Source organism: Lissotriton vulgaris, chromosome 4_1 (genome assembly GCF_964263255.1).
Source record: "Lissotriton vulgaris chromosome 4_1, aLisVul1.2, whole genome shotgun sequence".
NCBI classification, from domain to species: domain Eukaryota; kingdom Metazoa; phylum Chordata; class Amphibia; order Caudata; family Salamandridae; genus Lissotriton; species Lissotriton vulgaris.
The window spans coordinates 46,787,954-46,812,835 of NC_141691.1; the positions used below are offsets into that span (position 1 = coordinate 46,787,954).

General features: G+C 48.7%; 1 protein-coding gene across 2 annotated transcripts in view; it reads right to left on the reverse strand.

Annotated features, from left to right (window-relative positions):
* LOC147718335 (G protein-coupled receptor 143-like) overlaps window positions 1-24,882 on the reverse strand; it is a 164,656-nt gene that overhangs the window by 25,012 nt on the left and 114,762 nt on the right. The gene's annotated exons all lie outside the window — the stretch shown is intronic.

Consider the following 24,882-nt stretch of genomic DNA (forward strand, 5'->3'; position numbering starts at 1 on the left):
TAGGCCACTAGCGGGCGGCTAACTCTTCAACGGGAAACATTCACACCACATCTCCACCTTACGAAATCTCTTTACTAGCTCCCAGTAAAATAAGATTAGACTTCAAAGCGCAACACAGGACAGCTGAAGCGATCCATGGAGACCCCCTGGATGTCTGGCCAGGACTGATCCACTGCACAAGCATTTCATCCCGTAAGCAGGTGGCGGAAGGCGGTCACACTGAGGACTTTATGTTATGAGCATTCCTTCCTAGAGGTCGTCATCTAGAAACTAATTACAGGTCTGAGAACTTTGATCAGTTTCCCTCTAGGATGGGACCAGGACACAGAACAAGGACCACCACCCTCTCATAGTGCTGGGAGCCACCTCTCCACCTGTTTTTGGCTTCAACTTCTCTAGGAGACCCGCCCAGCCGCAGCAGCCACAGTCCCTGCAGGCGTTCGGAGTGCAGTCCAAAAGTATGTGACGATGCTCGTCTTATCTTATCCACCAGGGTGAACCTTTCCTTACCATAACCCTGGTCAGGTGGCCAGGCAAGGGTGAGATGCCCTTTCTGGGCGTCAGCCAGGCAAGGGTTCTGACGCCTTTTATGTGTGTTGGATTTGGCCCCTTTTACAGGGTCATCCCTGAACTTTTTGCCTTCCTCCTGTATTTTTTCTGACTTGTTTTTGTTGGTTTTATGACTCTGGTACTTTACCACTGCTGATCAGTGCTAAAATGCATATGCTCTCCCTATTGTAAATTAATGTATGGATTAGTGACTCCATGAGTGGCTGGTTTGGTTTACTTGTCAGGCCCTAGTACAGTGCACGGAGTGTGCACAGGGCGTGTAAACCAAGTTCTGCAGGTAGGCTTGCAGGACTGGTTGTGCCACCCACATAAGCAGCCTGTAAAAGTGTGTCTCAGGTCTGCCATTGCAGAGTCTGTGTGCAGTCTGGTACGGCCATGCTGACTGGGAAAGTGCACCTACTTGCCAGTCCCTAAACTTTCCCTTTTCTGCATATTAGTCACCCCTAGTGTAGGCCCAAGGGCAGGGTGCATTGTAAGTATAAGGTAGGACAAGCTCTGATGTGTGCGGCATGTCTGAATAGTGAATTACAGCCATTTTTGTTTTTCACTGTTGCAAGGCTACCTGTTCCACATAGGCCAGAATGAGCAGTTTGATTATTCTTATAATCCTAACTGACTCGGGGAACCAGGTAGAAATTCGAGTTTAGGATGCCTCAACTCAGAATGATAAAAGACATCTTTTTTTTTTTTTGTGAAGTTGGTTTTAACATTCTGTGTTTAAAAATACCACTTTTATAATGTAGGTATTTTCTTGTCTAACCATCCAGTCTGCCTCTGCTAGGTTGTGTATTCCTTGCCTGGAGTTTGAGGGACAGGGGCTGGGGGATTCCAGGACAGGGTGAGCCATCCCAGGGCCGAATAGAGAGATCTACATGCAGATGGGTGGGAGGGGTTGCACCTGGGACCTGAATAGGGCTGTGGATTCCCTCATCAATGCTGGCTCCACCCCCTGTGGTGCGGCTGATGTCTCTGCCCTGCACTGTGAATGGAAAGAAGGAGTCATGTAAACAGAGTGCTCCAGGACTGACCAAAAAGGGTTTGAAATAGGCAAAGGCCTCTATGCCTTCAGAGAACAAAGAGAATCTGTGTATAAAAAGGGGGACCCACACCCCAGAATTTTAGATCACTTTTGGGAAACAAGAAGAAACCTTTGCTGAGGAGAGGAACCAGAGAGACTGAGGAGAGACTATCCCTAAGCTGAAGTGCTGCTTGGAAGATTGGCCTGCAGCGGTTGCCTGACTGCCAAAGAAAGGAGAGAGGAACTTTGTGTGTACTTTCTGCAACTTGTGAAGAATCTCCAAGGGCTTGAGAAAGAGCGTTCCTCCTGCTGAAGTCTCAGGGACAACATACTTCAACAACCAGCTCCCCAAGAGTTCTTTGGAAGTGCCTGCAGTTGTATTGGGCTTTCTGAGGGACTCTGTGTCGCAAGGAGCTTGAAGCGCGACTCATGAAGAAGTAGCGTGTCGTCGCCGCCACTGCCGTTGCATCACTGAACAAGGGCGTCACCCCTGTAGCTGTCGCATCACATCGCAGGAGTGTCTGGCATCACCGGAGAAGAGTGTCGCCGCATTACTGAACAAGGGTGTTGCCGCTGCAGTTGTTGCATCACCTCGCCGAAGTCTCTCGCATCAATGGAGAAGAGTGTCGCTGCCAAAGCCGCTGTTGTTACATCACTGAACAAGGGTGCCGCCGCTGCACTTGTCGCATTGCCTCACCAAAGCGTCTCGCATCACTGGAGAAGTGTGTCACAGGGCCTGTCGTGGCTCAGAAGAATCGCTGAGTCGCCGCACGGCCGTCTGGCATGCACGCATCGTGTTGCTTCAAGGAGAAGATGCCATCTTTGTTTTCATCGCACTGGATCTTCATCGCATCACGGCGTTGCGAGCCACATCGCCATGGAAGCGCAGTAAGAAACCGATGCATCACCGTCCCTGCGTGTAAGGGACTGACGCATCACCTTCCCTGCAACACTTTTGTTGTATAGCGTTATGCATCCAAAGGTACATTGAACTCAAAGTGTCATATTTACCATCTTAGGAGAACTAAGCTATTTCTACCATTTTTAAAGTACAATATTGTGGATTTTTGTCGTTGTCTTGTGTTAAATCTTCAAATGCTTTACACACTGCCTCTGATATAAGCCTGTCTGCTCGTGCCTAGGCCTTGGCGTAGGACTACGCTAGGCTCACGTAATTTGAGCAACTACACGCTACACAAATTGCACGTAGCACAGAGCAAAAATGCGTAGCGTAGATGGTATATTTTGCTTGCTCACGGTTCTCAACATCAATTTGGCGACCGCAAGCGGGCAAAAGAACATACCAGCGAGACTTATTCCTCGTTCGCGATTAGCAACATCAAGTTGCCGATTGCGAGCGTGGAAAATAAACCTCCCGCCAAGATTCTCAACGCGGGGAGGTCAGGTTTCTCGTTGTGAGTGGTCACGTATGCTCGCGACCGCTCGCAATGAGAAACTACCAGTCTGCTTTAAGAAAGCTGCTGCTCGAGTACAAATCTACTCGAGCGTCAGAAAATGACCTCTTGCACTGTGCAAGATGCGGTTTGCACTAATTGCACAGTGCAGACATGCATCCGGCTCTGTGCAATAAATGCAAACAGCATTTTGCACTGTGCACTACGTGCTACTACGCAAACTATGCCCAGGGTTACTCGTGCCAAGCTACCAAGGGGGTGAGCAGGGGTTATTTTAGGAGTGTACCCCCTTACCCTGACTAGACGCAAGGGTCCATATTTGTCAAAGGTACCTACCTCTGCAAGCTAGAGACCCCCACAACTAGAGACCCCCAAATCTAACAGTGTGCGTCAGCCAGGCAAGGGTGAGACACCCTTTGTGTGCGTCAGCCAGGGAAGGGTGAGACGCCCTTTGTATGTGGCAGCCAGGAAAGGATGAGATGTCCTTTGTACGTGTCAACCAGGCAAGGGTGAGATGTCTTTTGTATGTCTCAGCCAGGCAAGAGTGAGACACCGTTTGTGCATGTCAACCTGGCGAGGGTGAGAAATCTTTGTATGTGTCGGCCAGGAGAGAGTGAGATCCCTTTTGTATGTCTCGGCCAGGCAAGGGTGAGATGCCCTTTGTGCGTGTCAGCCAGGCAAGGGTGCAAGATTCTTTGTATGTATCGGCTAGGCAAGAGCGAGACACCCTTTGTGCATGTCAGCCAGGCAAGAGCGAGACACCCATAGTGCGTGTCAGTCAGGCAAGTGCGAGACACCCTTTGTGCGTGTCAGCCAGGCATGAACGAGACACCCTTTGTGCGTGTCAGCCAGGCAAGAGTGAGACACCCTTTGTGCGTGTCAGCCAGGCAAGAGTGAGACACCCTTTGTGCGTGTCAGCCAGGCAAGAGTGAGACACCCTTTGTGCGTGTCAGCCAGGCAAGAGTGAGACACCCTTTGTGCGTGTCAGCCAGGCAAGAGTGAGACACCCTTTGTGCGTGTCAGCCAGGCAAGAGTGAGACACCCTTTGTGCGTGTCAGCCAGGCATGAGTGAGACATTTTTGTGCGTGTCAGCCAGGCAAGAGAGAGACACCCTTTGTGCGTGTCAGCCAGGCAAGAGTGAGACACTTTTTGTGCGTGTCAGCCAGGCAAGAGTGAGACACCCTTTGTGCGTGTCAGCCAGGCAAGAGTGAGACACCCTTTGTGCGTGTCAGCCAGGCAAGAGTGAGACACCTTTTGTGCGTGTCAGCCAGGCAAGAGTGAGACACCCTTTGTGCGTGTCAGCCTGGCAAGAGTGAGGCACCCTTTGTGCGCGTCAGCCAGGAAAGAGTGAGACGCCCTTTGTGTGCATCAGTAAGGAAAGAGTGAGACGCCCTTTGTGTGCATCAGTAAGGAAAGAGTGAGACGCCCTTTGTGTGCATCAGCTAGGCAAGGCTGAGACGCCCTTTGTACGTGTCAACCAGGCATGGGTAAGATGCCCTTTGTGTGTGTCAGCCAGGTAAGGGTGAGATGTCTTTTCTATGTCTCAGCCAGGCAAGAGTGAGACGCCGTTTGTGCATGTCAGCCAGGCAAGGGTGAGACACCCTTAGTGCGTATCAGCCAGGCAAGGGTGCAAGATTCGTTGTATGTATCGGCTAGGCAAGAGTGAGACACCCTTTGTGCGTGTCAGCCAGGTAAGAGTGAGACACCTGTTGTGCATGTCAGTCAAGCAAGAGCGAGACACCCTTTGTGCATGTCAGCCAGGCAAGAGCGAGACACCCATAGTGTGTGTCAGCCAGGCTAGAGCAAGACAACCTTTGTGCGTGTCAGCCAGGCAAGAGTGAGACACCCTTTGTGCGTGTCAGCCAGGCAAGAGTGAGACATCCTTTGTGTGTGACAGCCAAGCAAGAGTGAGAAACCCTTTGTGCGTGTCAGCCAGGCAAGAGTGAGACACCCTTTGTGCGTGTCAGCCAGGGAAGAGTGAGACACCCTTTGTGCGTGTCAGCCAGGCAAGAGTGAGACACCTTTTGAGACACCTTTTGTGCGTGTCAGCCAGGCAAGAGTGAGACACCCTTTGTGCGTGGCAGCCAGGCAAGAGTGAGACACCCTTTGTGCGTGGCAGCCAGGCAAGGGTGAGACACCCTTTGTGCGTGTCAGCCAGGCAAGGGTGAGACACCCTTTGTGCGTGTCAGCCAGGCAAAGGTGAGATGCCTTTTGCATGTGTGGGCAAGGCAAGGTTGAGATGTCCTTTGAGTGTCTCAGCAGTCACCTTTCATCAGCCTGGCTAGTACCAGACAAGGATCTGCCCAGCCTGTAAATAAAAAATAAAAATGTCAATGGGCTGGAATATACTAGCAGTCCAAGCTGGTTCCCACCATGGAGCAGGTGGTGAAGGCAGCGGGCACCCTACTTAAGCATTAATATCACTCAAGTAAAGAAGCTGCCCTGGGTATCACTCAAGAAAAGATGCTGCCAGGGCATCACTCAAGAAAAGATGCTGCCGGGGTATCACTAAAGTGAAGATGCTGCCAGGGGTGTCACTGAAGCGAAAAGGCAGCACAGTGTGTCACTGAAGCGAAGAAGCTGCCCTGGGTATCACTCAAGTCAAGATGCTGCCCTAGGTGGAACTCTAGGAAAGATGCTGCCCTAGGTGGAACTCTAGGATAGATGCTGCCCTGCGTATCACTCAAGCGAAGATGCAGCCCGGGGTATCACTCAAGCGAATATGTTGCCCTGGGTGTCACTCATGTGAAGAGGCTGCCCTGGGTGTCACTCAAGTGAAGAGGCTGCCCTTGGTATCACTCAAGTGAAGACGCTGCCCGGGATGTCACTCAAGTGAAGATGGTGCCCTGGGTATCACTCAAGTGAAGATGCTGCCCTGGGTATCACTCAAGTGAAGATAATGCCCCGGGTATCACTCAAGTGAAGATAATGCCCCAGGTATCACTCAAGTGAAGATACTTCCCTGGGTATCACTCAAGTGAAGATACTGCCTGGGTGGCACTCAAGTGAAGATACTGCCCTGGGTATCACTCAAGAAAAGATGCTGCCCTGGGTATCACTCAAGAAAAGATGCTGCCCTGGGTATCACTCAAGTGAAGATACTGCCCGGGGTATCACTCAAGTGAAGAGGCTGCTCTGGGTATCACTCAAGTGAAGATGCTGCTCTGGGTATCACTCAAGTGAAGACGCTGCCCGGGATGTCACTCAAGTGAAGATGGTGCCCTGGGTATCACTCAAGTGAAGATGCTGCCCTGGGTATCACTCAAGTGAAGATAATGCCCCGGGTATCACTCAAGTGAAGATAATGCCCCAGGTATCACTCAAGTGAAGATACTTCCCTGGGTATCACTCAAGTGAAGATACTGCCTGGGTGGCACTCAAGTGAAGAGGCTGCTCTGGGTATCACTCAAGAAAAGATGCTGCCCTGGGTATCACTCAAGAAAAGATGCTGCCCTGGGTATCACTCAAGAAAAGATGCTGCCCTGGGTATCACTCAAGTGAAGATACTGCCCGGGGTATCACTCAAGTGAAGAGGCTGCTCTGGGTATCACTCAAGTGAAGATGCTGCACTGGGTATCACTCAAGTGAAGATGCTGCCCTGGGTATCACTCAAGAAACAATGCTGCCCTGGGTATCACTCAAGTGAAGATACTGCTCTGGGTATCACTCAAGCAAAGATGCTGCCCAGGGAATCACTCAAGAAAAGATGCTGCCCTGGGTATCACTCAAGTGAGGATGCTGCCCTGGGGTATCACTCAAGTGAAGATGCTACTGGGGTATCACTCAAGTGAAGATGCTGCTCTGGGTGTCACTCAAGTGAAGATACTTCTCTGGGTATCACTCAAGTGAAGATGCTGCCCTGGGTGTCACTCAAGTGAAGATGCTGCCCTGGGTAACACTCAAGAAAAGATGCTGTCCTGGGTATCACTCAAGTGAAGATGCTGCCCGGAATATCACTCAAGTGAAGATACTTCTCTGGGTATCACTCAAGCGAAGATGCTGCCCTGGGTGTCAGTCAAGTGAAGATGCTGCCCTGGGTATCACTCAAGAAAAGATACTGCCAGGGGTATCACTCAAGAAAAGATGCTGCCAGGGGTATCACTCAAGTGAAAATACTGCCCTGGGTATCACTCAAGAAAAGATGCTGCCCTGGGTATCACTCAAGAAAAGATGCTGCCCTGGGTATCACTCAAGAAAATATGCTGCCCTGGGTATCACTCAAGTGAAGATACTGCTCTGGGTATCACTCAAGTGAAGATACTGCTCTGGGTATCACTCAAGTGAAGATGCTGCCCTGGGTAACACTCAAGAAAAGATGCTGTCCTGGGTATCACTCAAGTGAAGATACTGCCAGGGGTATCACTCAAGAAAAGATACTGCCAGGGGTATCACTCAAGAAAAGATGCTGCCAGGGGTATCACTCAAGTGAAAATACTGCCCTGGGTATCACTCAAGAAAAGATGCTGCCCTGGGTATCACTCAAGAAAAGATGCTGCCCTGGGTATCACTCAAGTGAAGATACTGCTCTGGGTATCACTCAAGTGAAGATACTGCTCTGGGTATCACTCAAGTGAAGATACTGCTCTGGGTATCACACAAGTGAAGATACTGCTCTGGGTATCACTCAAGTGAAGATACTGCTCTGGGTATCACTCAAGTGAAGATACTGCTCTGGGTATCACTCAAGTGAAGATGCTGCCCTGGGTATCACTCAAGAAAAGATACTGCCAGGGGTATCACTCAAGAAAAGATGCTGCCAGGGGTATCACTCAAGTGAAAATACTGCCCTGGGTATCACTCAAGAAAAGATGCTGCCCTGGGTATCACTCAAGAAAAGATGCTGCCCTGGGTATCACTCAAGAAAAGATGCTGCCCTGGGTATCACTCAATTGAAGATACTGACCTGGGTATCACTCAAGTGAAGATACTGCCCTGGGTATCACTCAAGAAAAGATGCTGCCCTGGGTATCACTCAAGAAAAGATGCTGCCCTGGGTATCACTCAAGTGAAGATACTGCCCGGGGTATCACTCAAGTGAAGAGGCTGCTCTGGGTATCACTCAAGTGAAGATGCTGCTCTGGGTATCACTCAAGTGAAGACGCTGCCCGGGATGTCACTCAAGTGAAGATGGTGCCCTGGGTATCACTCAAGTGAAGATGCTGCCCTGGGTATCACTCAAGTGAAGATAATGCCCCGGGTATCACTCAAGTGAAGATAATGCCCCAGGTATCACTCAAGTGAAGATACTTCCCTGGGTATCACTCAAGTGAAGATACTGCCTGGGTGGCACTCAAGTGAAGATACTGCCCTGGGTATCACTCAAGAAAAGATGCTGCCCTGGGTATCACTCAAGAAAAGATGCTGCCCTGGGTATCACTCAAGTGAAGATACTGCCCGGGGTATCACTCAAGTGAAGATACTGCCCGGGGTATCACTCAAGTGAAGAGGCTGCTCTGGGTATCACTCAAGTGAAGATGCTGCACTGGGTATCACTCAAGTGAAGATGCTGCCCTGGGTATCACTCAAGAAACAATGCTGCCCTGGGTATCACTCAAGTGAAGATACTGCTCTGGGTGTCACTCAAGTGAAGATGCTGCCCTGGGTGTCACTCTGAGGTTCCGTGACAATTGTAAGTGGTGCTTTCGACTCGCACGAATATGGTCGAGTCTGGTATCTATGAACCGCAAATGACGAGTTTAGTAAGTGTGCGCAGTTTCGCTGTGCTAACTTAAAACCGTTCATTTGTTATGTGGGTTTTTCATCTGTACCCACGGGTTCCATCTTAGATACGGCATCCATTTTGTCTCTTGCCCTCAAGTAGCCAGCGAACGGACGTTGTCCGCTTCGCGACCCTGGGACTCCCAAGATATTTGCGGAAGACACATGTTCTTTGTAAATGTCTTTATGACGAGGGGGATGCTACTGTAAGGCAGATGACGCCGCTTGAGGCTCATCTTGCCGCACGGGCTTATTGTCTCAGCCGTGCATCCCATTAGGCACGTCCCTTTGATGCCTGCATCTCGTGTTTCCCGTTTCCTCCCCTTTTACACCCTTTCCGATCTCCCCACTGTCTCCGTCTTCCTCTACACCTGTCCTTGTTCCTAATTCGATCTGTTTTATTGCTGATTGGAATTTGCTAATGGTGGGAAGATGGGTTTTTACAGTTGGGAACCGCCAAATGTTTCCGCACTTATGTTCCGGACCTTATGTGTTTCAAAGTGACCAAAGCGACCCCTCTGGGGGATAACTGTGAGAACCGGGTTGTAAACTTTTGTGTACAATGTTATCCTATGGGTAAAAACTGTATAAAAGGAGCGATCCACAGAACCAATTTGAAGCAGTCTCCCCAAGTTGCACGCCGTGTACTTGTCGTGATCTCTGTGTTCCCTGCAGCAAATAAACCTTGAATCTTTGACGCCGAAGGAAGTGTCCCGTGTCTCTGTGACTTGTACGCCGGAGCAGGTTACCCACGAAGGTTTCAGGTGTTGTGCCCTGGCACCGCTGGGTCTTACAGAACCCAGTCCTTCAGTTGGCGCCCAACGTGGGGCTGCATCAGTGGTACCGGTCCAAGCCCGACGATCGTGAGGAACTTCGTGTGAAATCTCCGAGGGAAGGTGCACTCCGCTTCATCGATCCTGTTGTCGAAATAAGTGGCCCGAAGACTTTTCCCGCGAAGATTCCCGCCTCCGGACGGCTGCGACGGACTGCTGCCCTGACTGTAGACCTGTTTTGGCGCCTGGCGTAGACCTTGGTATAGCGAGACGATTGACGGGCCTTCCTGGTGACGCCATCGATTTTTGAGTTAAGTATTTGTGGGTCGCTCCCATAGCTCTTGGTTGTTGACACTTTAGCGAGTGTTTTTGTTGTACACGCTGTGTAAGTGTTTGTGTCGGTGACACTTTGCTGGCGTACTTTGTTGTGTTGTTTGACGACTGCAGCCGCTAAAGACCGAGGGTTTTGTTCTTTGCTGGGACTTGGTAAATCCCGTAACCCTTGAAGTTTGTGAAACTCGGCTAGTGTGCAAGATGCCTGGTCGCAGTACTTTGTTTAGTTGTTTCAGACCTTGTGGTGCGGATTCCCTGCTGGAGGACTCGTGTCCGATACCTCCGGTTGGAACTCCTACTTATGATCTATATAGCAAACATGGGCTAGGCCCAATTGCCTTTAACGATTATTGGATTAAATATACGAAGAAAGACGGCGACCTTCGTTGGCCACCTCACGGTAGCTTCGAGGCGTCAATCTTAGATAATCTTGAAATGAAGTTGTTCGAACGAAAATCAAGGCCGGCCATGTTTGATGCCTTTCGGTTGTGGCGCAAAGAAGCCCGACAGAAAGAAATCAGACAGAATAAACGTAGTCAGCGAGATAATGTTGCTACCATAGTGAAGAAAGCTGAGCAGTTTCAGCGTGATAAGGAGGATAAGGATAAGGAAGTGTTTGAGAGACTACAGCGTATGACCATAGATAAATGTTATCCTGCTTTACCTACGGAGTCGGATAAGAAGGAAGAGGCAGTTGAGGATCCTTTAATGTCCTATCTTATGAAGTCGCCACCTCCGTATGTACAGGGTACCGCAGCTCCTGTGGTCCCTGCCGTACCTGTCCTTCCACCTGTTCCTCAACCTGCACCCGTTCTTCCGACTGTTCCTGCTCCTTTGCCTGCTTCTATCCCTACTGCTCCTCCGCTTCCACATACTCCTGCTCCCGCTACTGCTCCTGTTTTATTAACCTCTGTTGCTGCTACTGTTTCTACCCCTTCTCTTGTTAGCCCTGTGTCGTATCTCTCTCCCTCTACTCGTAGTCGTAATTCTCCTCTTGCAGCCAGTTTCTTTCAGTCGCTTGGGCCTGTTCATGGGTCTGCTAGCTCCGATGGTCCTCAGAGACGTAGTCAGCTTCCTGGAAACAGAGAACGCGTTGCGCTATATAATATGGCGATGGGTTGGATGGTAAACCCCCTTAGAAATCCGCCCCGTGTTGTCCTCGAAACGTTTAATCAATTCAACATACCAACCCAAAGGTACGTGTTTGATGAAATGTGTAAGTTCCTACATGATCAGATATCGGCCGATGCGCCTGACGAGGTGCTGACCGCCCTGTCTGAGCTTCGGCTTCAGTTCGCAACTGGACTGATAGTAGATACCAATGTCCGACGTGCTATTGAGCGGTTATTGTCTCTTCGTCCTGCTCCCATACCTCATGCGTTGTTTGTTGAGGATATTGAGAATCAACCAGACGAATCTGGCCAATATCCTATGCGTGAAGTTCCACCGGTTTGGATACCAGCTGATGCTAATGCTAATCCTCCGGTACTGGCGCACTTTGAGAGAGTGTGGATACACCTCCCATGGAAACGATCGGAAGTGCTTCAGGTGAAGCAATCTTTGCCCGATCCTCGTAAAAATCCTACTGGGTATTATAAGGAATTATCGCAGCTAGTAGATGCTACGGTAATGAATCTTGCCGATATCGATATGTTGTTTGGCAACGTTGTACCGCAACCGGTATGGGCTAAAATTCGTCACCAAGATCACGCAAATGAATTAGGCGGTGATTGGGCTGCCATCACAGCGGCAGATGCTGGACAAGTGGCTGCTACTAAACCCGACCAATTGATTACTGCTCTTCCCCAGCGTATAATAACATTGATGAAGACTCTTATGCCAGCTATGAAGGTAAACTGGGACAAATTGTCAGCTTGCAAACAAAAGAAAGATGAGAGTGTTTCCGACTTCTTTACGAGGTTTGAGGAAGCATTCATTGATCACAGTGGACAGGATATGGGTACTGAGGGTGGACAGAGGTTGTTTGTGGATAAATTTGTATCGAACTTATTGCCCGATTTGAGCAATAAATTGAAGAATTCGGAAAGTGCATGGGCCGTTTCCACCTCAGCTCAGATATTGGCTACGGCACAATATTATGAGAATAGAGAGAAAGAAGAAAATGACCGTGCTGACAAAAAGACGAAAGAGTTGAAAACCAAAGTGTTGTTGCAACAAGCGTATCCTCCGCGGTCAAATCAGAACAATTCACAACAGAATCGATCGCAGTCGCAATCGAATCGGTCACAGTCGCGTAATGATTCCTCCTCCCAAAGATCATCGTTAGGGTACAATCAATGTGCTTATTGTAGACAGGAAGGACACATTAAATTTAATTGCCCCGTTTTGAATGAACGTAATAGTGGTAATTCATCTAAAGGAGGTCGTGGTGGTTCGCAACAGGCGTCACGTGGTAGAGGTCGTGGTGCTCAGAATGATCGCTCAGATAACTCATCTAATTCTAATAACTGTTTTGACCAACGTGGATCATTGCAAGGACGATCTGCGCAGTACAATGTAGACGATTATTACGTCGATCAGGGAACTGACGACAGTAATTACTAGGACAGCCAAAGACAAGGAGAGGGAGTGGTATCAGTTCCGGTTGATCAGAGAGGGCCTTACGTCGCAGTTGCTACATCGGGCGTCGTTGAGCCTTTTCTGTTGGACACTGGTGCAGCAAAAAGTTCTATCATGCATTCGAAACTCCCTGGCGCACCTTTGTCTGGCTTAACAAATGTTTCCGTTGGATTTTCTGGCGCCCCTGTTAGCAATCCAGTTTCACGCCCTTTGCCCCTTCAAATTGGGCCACGTAAGCTAGAAGCTCCGCTGATTTTAACCACGGGTTGTGGTGAAAATCTATTGGGCCTGGATTTGCTTAAACGTTTGTATGCAACTTTGTATTGTTCTCCTGCGGGTGTAAAGCTTACGGTAGGAGAGAGAGTTGTCTCTCCCATGTACTTGTCTCTCGACAAGCTTCCACCGGAATTGAGTTCTCTTCCTGCGTCTTTGTGGGCGACGGGTCCAAATGACGTGGGCCTGCTTGATATCTCCCCTTATGTTGTTCAGTTGAAATCTAATGTGCGATTGCCACGTATTCCCCAGTATCGTATCTCCCTTGATGGTGAACGAGCTTTGTTAGCAATCATCTATGACTTGATCGAGAGAGATGTTATTGAGGAGACTCGGGGAAACGTGTGCAATAGTCCTGTACTGCCTATTCTTAAACGCACAGATCCTACGAAACCGCCTGTTTATCGTTTTGTTATCGATTTACGGGAAGTGAATAAAATTGTGGTTCCTCAATTCCCTGTTGTGCCTGACATTACGGCGCTACTGACTCTGATTCCAGCCACTGCATCATGGTTTTCGGTGATTGATTTGAAAAATGCGTTTTTCAGCATCCCGATTGCCGAAGAGAGCAGGGACCTTTTCGGTTTCTCTCTCGGTGGACGAAGCTTCCGGTTCAAACGCGCTCCTCAGGGCTACTGTGAAAGTCCATCGATTTACAGTCAAGCCTTGAAGGGTCAACTGGATGCGTTTCGGTTGCCGGTTGGTGCGGCTTTGATCCAATATGTCGATGACTTATTGGTGGCCGCTGATACTCAGGACATTTGCAAAATTGCTACGGTGTCGTTGCTGCAACATCTCTGTGTGTTGAATCACAAGGTGTCACCTTCTAAACTCCAATATTGTTGTCAAGAAGTAACCTATCTAGGTCACTTATTGTCAAAGGAGGGAAGGAGGTTGACCCCAGAAAGAATTGCAGCGATTGCGCGAATGGCTGTGCCAAAAACCCAAAGAGATGTGCGTGCCTTTCTAGGTATCACGTCGTACTGCAGGCAATGGATTCCAAATTTTTCATTGCTAGCGAAACCATTGGTGGCTCTTACGTGCAAGGATGTTTCGACTCCTTTACCATGGACGGAAGAATGTCAGAAAAGTTTTTCTGAACTACGTGATTCATTGTGTTCGGCTCCTGTGTTAGGTACTCCTGACTATAGCAAGCCGTTTACGCTATATGTTCACGAGAGGGAAGGTTGTGCTTTGAGTGTTTTAACGCAACCTTTTGGTGGTAAGCAGCGTCCATGTGCATATTTTTCCTCGACCTTGGACCCAGTAGCTAGAGCATTGCCGAGTTGTTTGAGAGCAACTGCGGCAGCTGCGGTCTCCATCCGACAATCAGCTGGATTGGTCATGGATAATATGCTTACGGTGATGGTTCCGCATGCAGTCGATACTCTGTTGAATCGTACGAAGACCCAGCACTTGACGAGTGCGAGGTTGTCTGGGTATGAATTGACGTTATTGGCAAGCCATATTCAGATAAAACGTTGTAATGTCCTAAATCCGGCAACCTTGTTACCAATTAGTGCAGAGTCAGATGAAGTAGCAGAACACGACTGCTACTTGAGGACTGAAGAGGAAACAAAAGGTCGAGTGGACCTTAAAAACACCCCATTGGAAGATCCGGATGGCACCCTGTATGTGGATGGGTCATGTTTTAAGTTGCCGAATGGTGATGTGACTACCGCTTATGCTGTTGTAACGTTGAATACTGTTGTTGAGACTGCAAGATTGAATCAGAATTCTGCCCAAGCTGCGGAATTGATTGCTCTCACTAGAGCATGTGTGTTAGCAAAAAGTAAACGTGTGAATGTGTACACCGATAGCCAGTACGCTTTTGGTGTAGCGCATAGTTTTGGACGATTGTGGCGAGAGAGAGGTTTCTTGACGTCGCATGGTACGAAGATTCAGCATGGCCAGCTTGTGAACGATCTTTTGGATGCATTGACTTTGCCTACGCAAGTTGCGATTGTTAAATGTAGTGGGCATCGTAAAGTGACGGATGATGTTGGTCGTGGTAATGCGTTTGCGGATGAGATTGCTAAGGAGACTGCCCGGAACCTTAGCACTCGAATGTATGTGACGAGTTCGGTCAGGTGGCCTACAGAATCAAGTATGTGTGAAGATACTGTTGAGAGCGTGAAAGAAATTCAGAATGAGGCCACCGAGACTGAAAAGGCGAAGTGGAAAGAGAGTACGGGAAAGTTGGATGCGAGTGGTTGTTGGATTGATTTGTCAGATCAGAAAAGATGGTTGTTGCCTGACGCGTATGTACTGGCCGTTGTGACAATGGCACATGGGTTAGCACATATTAGCGCGAAAGGTATTTGTAAGTTGTTGTCGCCTGTGTGGAAGAATGATGGCATTACTAAATGTGCTGAACGATTGGTGAAGAATTGTATGGTGTGTATGATGTACAATCCTGGCAAAGGAACCCCAACTCCTCCTGGCAGTTTTGCTCCCCCTTCGTATCCCTTTGAGGTGATTCAATTGGACTTCATCCATATGGAGCGATGCAATAACCTGAAATACGTTTTGGTTGTGGTTTGCGCATTCTCCCGATGGATCGAGGCCTATCCTCTCAAAGACAATACTGCTTTGTCTACTGCGAAAATCTTACTGAAGGAATATTTTCCTCGGTATGGAATGCCTAGAGTCGTGTGGTCAGATAACGGAAGTGAGTTTGTTGGAAGTGTGATGAAGAGTGTGTGTAAGGGCCTTGGAATAAATCAGAAATTCCACAGCGCCAATCATCCCCAGTCAGCTGGATTGGTTGAAGGGTACAACGGCACCCTTAAACTAAAGCTAGCGAAGATTCAGGCTACGACTGGTCTTTCGTGGCCTGACGCTTTGCCCTTAGCATTATTGTCAACTAGGGCGACTGTACACTCCCGAATAGGGCTTAGCCCCTACGAAATAGTGTTCGGCCGTCCTGCGAATGTGTGGGGGGTTCCTAGGCCAGGAATATTCTCTGATCTTGAGTATCCAATGTTGATTGACTATTTACATGACTTGACTGCTAAACTGAGGTTAATTCACCAACAGGTTTACGACGCATTGCCGACGCAGACAGAGGGTCCAGGCCACCAGCTCCAGCCCGGAGACTGGGTGGTAACACGCAACTTTTCACGAAAGAACAATCTGGACCCCAGGTTTACCGGACCTTACCAGGTGCTCCTGGCCACGAGGACTGCCGTTCGTCTTGAGGGGCGCAAGAATTGGGTGCACGCTACGCACACCAAGCGAGTCCCTATCCCTTTGCCGGCAGACCCGTGGGTAAGGAAAGGCATTGCATCAACAGAAACAGAAACATTGCCGGCGTTTGTGCCTTTTAGCGACGCACAGCTTGTTGGGGAATCCTCAGCGCAGCGGAAGGACACTGTTGAACAATTGTCAGCAAAAGACTCAAGACCAGAACAATCGACTGATCAGCAGGACGCTGTCTCTTCAACGGATCCTTTGTTCGACGAGCAGACACGTCCTGGGAAACATCGATATTCTTTGCGGTCTCGCGTTAAGGACAAATAAAATTTTTGCTTTGCTGAAATTGAAAACTGCACTATCCCTGATTTCCCGTGATCAGTTTGAATATTCGTATCATTGAAATTTTTTTGTACATATTGAGCTTCCTCCTTGTATCTTTTTACTCCCACAGCTGAGAGACATTGTGATTACACCTACATATTGTGTATTGAAGGCCGTATGGCCGCGCGCGTACTTCCTTCTGGATAGTAGGTCTTGACGCTAGGTTAAAGGCCGTCGGTTCCTAGGAACTCCTAGGGATTGACTATTGCTACACAGAACGAAGTGCGTCAAGAAACGTTGCGGACGGTCGTAGGGAATGGCATTCTCGAAGCTGAATGATTTGGAGGGAGCACAGGCGCACCGACTCAAGCTGCAGCAACTCAGTCGTACCAAATGTTTTATATTCCAACTGTTTGTATTGTTTTTGATCGCTTCTGCATTATTGGCGGGTGGGGTGTACTATACGATGTCTTACTTCTTACCTTCTGCTACACCTACTCCTGCCCCTTACCCTAATCTCACCTCTACTGCTTCTCCCCATTCCTTTCACATGTTACCGGAACACGAGCAGGCTAGACGTGTAGAATTTCGCAACAATTCCTTTATTCAGCTCCTCCACCAGCATCAGTTAGTGGTTAACACTACTAATTGTTGGGTGTGTGGGTTGATGCCACATACTACGGATAAGGGAATTCCATATCTGGTGTTACCGTATAGTTCCCAAGGGTCAGCTCGAGCATTCCAAACCATGTTTCGAAGCGCACTGGGTTTCCACCCCATTCGAGAACCGCGTTCCCCCTACTCTGGTCCTACCTCGTATCAGAAGCCTTTGTCGATAGCAATAGAGGATTTAGATAGCGATATCTATGATCCTTCGCTTATCCCTGAAGAAGAGGTACAAGCTTATAGGGTCCTAAGTAGAGGCGAATATAGTGTGTTCACTAGCGAAAAGCAGCTTAAAAGCTCGCCTCCAATATGGGTCGTACCCCACACTGGTAATTTTTGTCTTATGGGTCGTGGCCGAAGATCGCAAGCCCGACTTGGAGCAAGTGCTTGCACCGAAAATTACATTCTGCCAATGTTCTCTTCCCCTGTGTTTCTGGCTGCTAAGGGTACATATTTTATCTGTTATGATCGTGCATATGCATGGTTGCCCGCTGACTTCATGGGCTCATGCTTCATTGCAAATCTGTTGCCTCCGACGTTCACTGTAGATGCTGATTATCACAAGACTAGAGTTGTGCGAGGCGTAATCAGCGAAGAGGATACTGCCGGTCAAGAGGCAGGAGACTTTTTCAAGGGTTTCCTCCCGTTTTGGGGACCTATGGTTAACAGTAGGAACCTGAGACAGTTGACTCGAGTGGTAGAATCGACAGCTAATATTACTGCCAGTGCCCTTGGTAATATCACCACAGAACTTCAGGCGGAGAGACTTATGACGTTGCAAAACCGAATGGTTTTAGATGTCATTTTAGCAGATCGCGGTGGGGTATGTAAGGTGATCCATTCGAGCTGCTGCATTTTCATTCCAGATAATGCTCCAACTGTCTATCAAGCCATCTCGAGGTTGCATAAGATCTCCGAATCCATACACGTGGATGTAGGGGATTGGACGCTGCTAGGATGGTTTTGGGGCCTGATGTCGACTTGGGGTTGGAAAATTCTGATGATCATTGGGGTTGTGGTAGTGTTCCTGTTCACGTGTTGCCTTTGTGTGCAGTGTGGTCCTGCCTTATGTGGCCTTTGTGCTACAACGTGTATGAGACAACCATCTGTTACCAAGGGGACTCGATTGGACAGAGCTATGCTACAGCAACATCTCGATGGTCTGATGAATATTGAATATGATTCCGACTAGTGCTTGCCTACATGAGGGCAAAAGGAGCGTCTGAGGTTCCGTGACAATTGTAAGTGGTGCTTTCGACTCGCACGAATATGGTCGAGTCTGGTATCTATGAACCGCAAATGACGAGTTTAGTAAGTGTGCGCAGTTTCGCTGTGCTAACTTAAAACCGTTCATTTGTTATGTGGGTTTTTCATCTGTACCCACGGGTTCCATCTTAGATACGGCATCCATTTTGTCTCTTGCCCTCAAGTAGCCAGCGAACGGACGTTGTCCGCTTCGCGACCCTGGGACTCCCAAGATATTTGCGGAAGACACATGTTCTTTGTAAATGTCTTTATGACGAGGGGGATGCTACTGTAAGGCAGATGACGCCGCTTGAGGCTCATCTTGCCGCACGGGCTTATTGTCTCAGCCGTGCATCCCATTAGGCACGTCCCTTTGATGCCTGCATCTCGTGTTTCCCGTTTCCTCCCCTTTTACACCCTTTCCGATCTCCCCACTGTCTCCGTCTTCCTCTACACCTGTCCTTGTTCCTAATTCGATCTGTTTTATTGCTGATTGGAATTTGCTAATGGTGGGAAGATGGGTTTTTACAGTTGGGAACCGCCAAATGTTTCCGCACTTATGTTCCGGACCTTATGTGTTTCAAAGTGACCAAAGCGACCCCTCTGGGGGATAACTGTGAGAACCGGGTTGTAAACTTTTGTGTACAATGTTATCCTATGGGTAAAAACTGTATAAAAGGAGCGATCCACAGAACCAATTTGAAGCAGTCTCCCCAAGTTGCACGCCGTGTACTTGTCGTGATCTCTGTGTTCCCTGCAGCAAATAAACCTTGAATCTTTGACGCCGAAGGAAGTGTCCCGTGTCTCTGTGACTTGTACGCCGGAGCAGGTTACCCACGAAGGTTTCAGGTGTTGTGCCCTGGCACCGCTGGGTCTTACAGAACCCAGTCCTTCAACTCAAGTGAAGATGCTGCCCTGGGTAACACTCAAGAAAAGATGCTGTCCTGGGTATCACTCAAGTGAAGATGCTGCCCGGAATATCACTCAAGTGAAGATACTTCTCTGGGTATCACTCAAGCGAAGATGCTGCCCTGGGTGTCAGTCAAGTGAAGATGCTGCCCTGGGTATCACTCAAGAAAAGATACTGCCAGGGGTATCACTCAAGAAAAGATGCTGCCAGGGGTATCACTCAAGTGAAAATACTGCCCTGGGTATCACTCAAGAAAAGATGCTGCCCTGGGTATCACTCAAGAAAAGATGCTGCCCTGGGTATCACTCAAGAAAATATGCTGCCCTGGGTATCACTCAAGTGAAGATACTGCTCTGGGTATCACTCAAGTGAAGATACTGCTCTGGGTATCACTCAAGTGAAGATGCTGCCCTGGGTAACACTCAAGAAAAGATGCTGTCCTGGGTATCACTCAAGAAAAGATACTGCCCTGGGTATCACTCAAGAAAAGATACTGCCAGGGGTATCACTCAAGAAAAGATGCTGCCAGGGGTATCACTCAAGTGAAAATACTGCCCTGGGTATCACTCAAGAAAAGATGCTGCCCTGGGTATCACTCAAGAAAAGATGCTGCCCTGGGTATCACTCAAGAAAAGATGCTGCCCTGGGTATCACTCAAGAAAAGATGCTGCCCTGGGTATCACTCAAGTGAAGATACTGCTCTGGGTATCACTCAAGTGAAGATACTGCTCTGGGTATCACTCAAGTGAAGATACTGCTCTGGGTATCACTCAAGTGAAGATACTGCTCTGGGTATCACTCAAGTGAAGATACTGCTCTGGGTATCACTCAAGTGAAGATACTGCTCTGGGTATCACACAAGTGAAGATACTGCTCTGGGTATCACTCAAGTGAAGATACTGAACTGGGTATCACTCAAGTGAAGATACTGCTCTGGGTATCACTCAAGTGAAGATGCTGCCCTGGGTATCACTCAAGAAAAGATGCTGCCAGGGGTATCACTCAAGAAAAGATACTGCCAGGGGTATCACTCAAGAAAAGATGCTGCCAGGGGTATCACTCAAGTGAAAATACTGCCCTGGGTATCACTCAAGAAAAGATGCTGCCCTGGGTATCACTCAAGAAAAGATGCTGCCCTGGGTATCACTCAAGAAAAGATGCTGCCCTGGGTATCACTCAATTGAAGATACTGACCTGGGTATCACTCAAGTGAAGATACTGCCCTGGGTATCACTCAAGTGAAGATACTGCCCTGGCTATCACTCAAGTGAAGATGCTGCCCTGGCTATCACTCAAGTGAAGATGCTGCCCTGGCTATCACTCAAGTGAAGATACTGCTCTGGCTATCACTCAAGTGAAGATACTGCTCTGGGTGTCACTCAAGTGACGATACTGCTCTGGGTATCACTCAAGTGAAGATGCTGCCCTGGGTAACACTCAATGGAAGATACTGTTCTGGGTATCACTCAAGTGAAGATGCTTCCCTGGGTATCACTCAAGTGAATATACTGCCCTGGGTATCACTCAAGAAAAGATGCTGCTTGGGTGTCACTCAAGTGAAGATTCTGCCAGGGGTATCACTTAAGTGAAAATCCTGCCATGGGTATCACTCAAGAAAAGGTGCTGCCCTGGGTATCACTCAAGTGAAGATGCTGCCAGGGGGATCACTTAAGTGAACATCCTGCCCTGGGTATCACTCGAGAAAAGGTACTGCCCTGGGTATCACTCAAGAAAAGATGCTGCCCTGGGTATCACTCAAGTGAAGATACTGCTCTGGGTATCACTCAAGCAAAGATGCTGCCCAGGGAATCACTCAAGAAAAGATGCTGCCCTGGGTATCACTCAAGTGAGGATGCTGCCCTGGGGTATCACTCAAGTGAAGATGCTACTGGGGTATCACTCAAGTGAAGATGCTGCTCTGGGTGTCACTCAAGTGAAGATACTTCTCTGGGTATCACTCAAGCGAAGATGCTGCCCTGGGTGTCACTCAAGTGAAGATGCTGCCCTGGGTAACACTCAAGAAAAGATGCTGTCCTGGGTATCACTCAAGTGAAGATGCTGCCCGGAATATCACTCAAGTGAAGATACTTCTCTGGGTATCACTCAAGTGAAGATACTGCTCTGGGTATCACTCAAGTGAAGATACTGCTCTGGGTATCACTCAAGTGAAGATACTGCTCTGGGTATCACTCAAGTGAAGATACTGCTCTGGGTATCACTCAAGTGAAGATACTGCTCTGGGTATCACTCAAGTGAAGATGCTGCCCTGGGTATCACTCAAGAAAAGATGCTGCCAGGGGTATCACTCAAGTGAAAATACTGCCCTGGGTATCACTCAAGAAAAGATGCTGCCCTGGGTATCACTCAAGAAAAGATGCTGCCCTGGGTATCACTCAAGAAAATATGCTGCCCTGGGTATCACTCAAGTGAAGATACTGCTCTGGGTATCACTCAAGTGAAGATACTGCTCTGGGTATCACTCAAGAAAAGATACTGCCCTGGGTATCACTCAAGAAAAGATACTGCCAGGGGTATCACTCAAGAAAAGATGCTGCCAGGGGTATCACTCAAGTGAAAATACTGCCCTGGGTATCACTCAAGAAAAGATGCTGCCCTGGGTATCACTCAAGAAAAGATGCTGCCCTGGGTATCACTCAAGAAAAGATGCTGCCCTGGGTATCACTCAAGAAAAGATGCTGCCCTGGGTATCACTCAAGTGAAGATACTGCTCTGGGTATCACTCAAGTGAAGATACTGCTCTGGGTATCACTCAAGTGAAGATACTGCTCTGGGTATCACTCAAGTGAAGATACTGCTCTGGGTATCACTCAAGTGAAGATACTGCTCTGGGTATCACACAAGTGAAGATACTGCTCTGGGTATCACTCAAGTGAAGATACTGCTCTGGGTATCACTCAAGTGAAGATACTGCTCTGGGTATCACTCAAGTGAAGATGCTGCCCTGGGTATCACTCAAGAAAAGATGCTGCCAGGGGTATCACTCAAGAAAAGATACTGCCAGGGGTATCACTCAAGAAAAGATGCTGCCAGGGGTATCACTCAAGTGAAAATACTGCCCTGGGTATCACTCAAGAAAAGATGCTGCCCTGGGTATCACTCAAGAAAAGATGCTGCCCTGGGTATCACTCAAGAAAAGATGCTGCCCTGGGTATCACTCAAGTGAAGATACTGCCCTGGCTATCACTCAAGTGAAGATGCTGCCCTGGCTATCACTCAAGTGAAGATGCTGCCCTGGCTATCACTCAAGTGAAGATACTGCTCTGGGTGTCACTCAAGTGACGATACTGCTCTGGGTATCACTCAAGTGAAGATGCTGCCCTGGGTAACACTCAATGGAAGATACTGTTCTGGGTATCACTCAAGTGAAGATGCTTCCCTGGGTATCACTCAAGTGAATATACTGCCCTGGGTATCACTCAAGAAAAGATGCTGCTTGGGTGTCACTCAAGTGAAGATTCTGCCAGGGGTATCACTTAAGTGAAAATCCTGCCATGGGTATCACTCAAGAAAAGGTGCTGCCCTGGGTATCACTCAAGTGAAGATGCTGCCAGGGGGATCACTTAAGTGAACATCCTGCCCTGGGTATCACTCGAGAAAAGGTACTGCCCTGGGTATCACTCAAGAAAAGATGCTGCCCTGGGTATGACTCAAGAAAAGATGCTGCCCTGGGTATCACTCAAGAAAAGATGCTGCCCTGGGTATCACTCAAGTGAAGATGCTGCCCTGGGTATCACTCAAGTGAAGAAGCTGCCTGGGTATCACTCAAGTGAAGATACTGCTCTGGGTATCACTCAAGTGAAGATACTGCTCTGGGTATCACTCAAGTGAAGATACTGCTCTGGGTATCACTCAAGTGAAGATGCTGCCCTGGGTATCACTCAAGAAAAGATGCTGCCCTGGGTATCACTCAAGAAAAGATGCTGCCCTGGGTATCACTCAAGAAAAGATACTGCCAGGGGTATCACTCAAGAAAAGGTGCTGCCTTGGGTATCACTCAAGTGAAGATGCTGCCAGGGAGATCACTTAAGTGAAAATCCTGCCCTGGGTATCACTCAAGAAAAGGTACTGCCCTGGGTATCACTCAAGAAAAGATGCTGCCCTGGGTATGACTCAAGAAAAGATGCTGCCCTGGGTATCACTCAAGAAAAGATCCTGCCCTGGGTATCACTCAAGAAAAGATGCTGCCCTGGGTATCACTCAATTGAAGATACTGACCTGGGTATCACTCAAGTGAAGATACTGCCCTGGGTATCACTCAAGAAAAGATGCTGCCCTGGGTATCACTCAAGAAAAGATGCTGCCCTGGGTATCACTCAAGAAAAGATGCTGCCCTGGGTATCACTCAAGAAAAGATGCTACCCTGGGTATCACTCAAGAAAAGATGCTGCCCTGGGTATCACTCAATTGAAGATACTGACCTGGGTATCACTCAAGTGAAGATACTGCCCTGGCTATCACTCAAGTGAAGATGCTGCCCTGGGTATCACTGAAGTGAAGAAGATACTGCTCTGGGTGTCACTCAAGTGACGATACTGCTCTGGGTATCACTCAAGTGAAGATGCTGCCCTGGGTATCACTCAAGAAAAGATGCTGCCCTGGGTATCACTCAAGAAAAGGTGCTGCCCTGGGTATCACTCAAGTGAAGATGCTGCCAGGGGGATCACTTAAGTGAAAATCCTGCCCTGGGTATCACTCAAGAAAAGGTACTGCCCTGGGTATCACTCAAGAAAAGATGCTGCCCTGGGTATGACTCAAGAAAAGATGCTGCCCTGGGTATCACTCAAGAAAAGATGCTGCCCTGGGTATCACTCAAGAAAAGATGCTGCCCTGGGTATCACTCAATTGAAGATACTGACCTGGGTATCACTCAAGTGAAGATACTGCCCTGGGTATCACTCAAGTGAAGATACTGCCCTGGGTATCACTCAAGAAAAGATGCTGCCCTGGGTATCACTCAAGAAAAGATGCTGCCCTGGGTATCACTCAAGAAAAGATGCTGCCCTGGGTATCACTCAAGAAAAGATGCTGCCCTGGGTATCACTCAAGAAAAGATGCTGCCCTGGGTATCACTCAAGAAAATATGCTGCCCTGGGTATCACTCAATTGAAGATACTGACCTGGGTATCACTCAAGTGAAGATACTGCCCTGGCTATCACTCAAGTGAAGATGCTGCCCTGGGTATCACTCAAGTGAAGATGCTGCCCTGGCTATCACTCAAGTGAAGATGCTGCCCTGGGTATCACTCAAGTGAAGATTCTGCCTGGGGTATCACTTAAGAAAAGATGCTGCTCTGGGTATCACTCAAGTGAAGATGCTGCCCTGGGTATCACTCAAGTGAAGATGCTGCCCTGGGTATCACTCAAGAAAAGATGCTGCCCTGGGTATCACTCAAGTGAATATACTGCCCTGGGTATCACTCAAGTGAAGATACTGCTCTGGGTGTCACTCAAGCGAAGATGCTGCACTGGGTATTACTCAAGAAAAGATGCTGCCCTGGGTATCACTCAAGTGAAGATACTGGTCTGGGTGTCACTCAAGTGAAGATGCTGCCCAGGGCGTCACTCAAGCGAAGATGCTGCCCTGGGTATCACTCAAGCGGAGATGCTGCCCTGGGTATCACTCAAGCGGAGATGCTGCTCTGGGTATCACTCAAGCGGAGATGCTGCATGCCCAATGGTTGCTGCCTGGGTAGACGCTAAGTTTGTACGGACTTCTCACCAGTGACTTGGAACAGTCTTAGGCGGTTGGCTGAGTAGTAAAGTCTTCTAAGACCGTCATCCAGAAGGGGAAGATGGCGGCCGGGTAGGACGCCCGGTTGGAAAGCTCCGCGAATCCAGCTG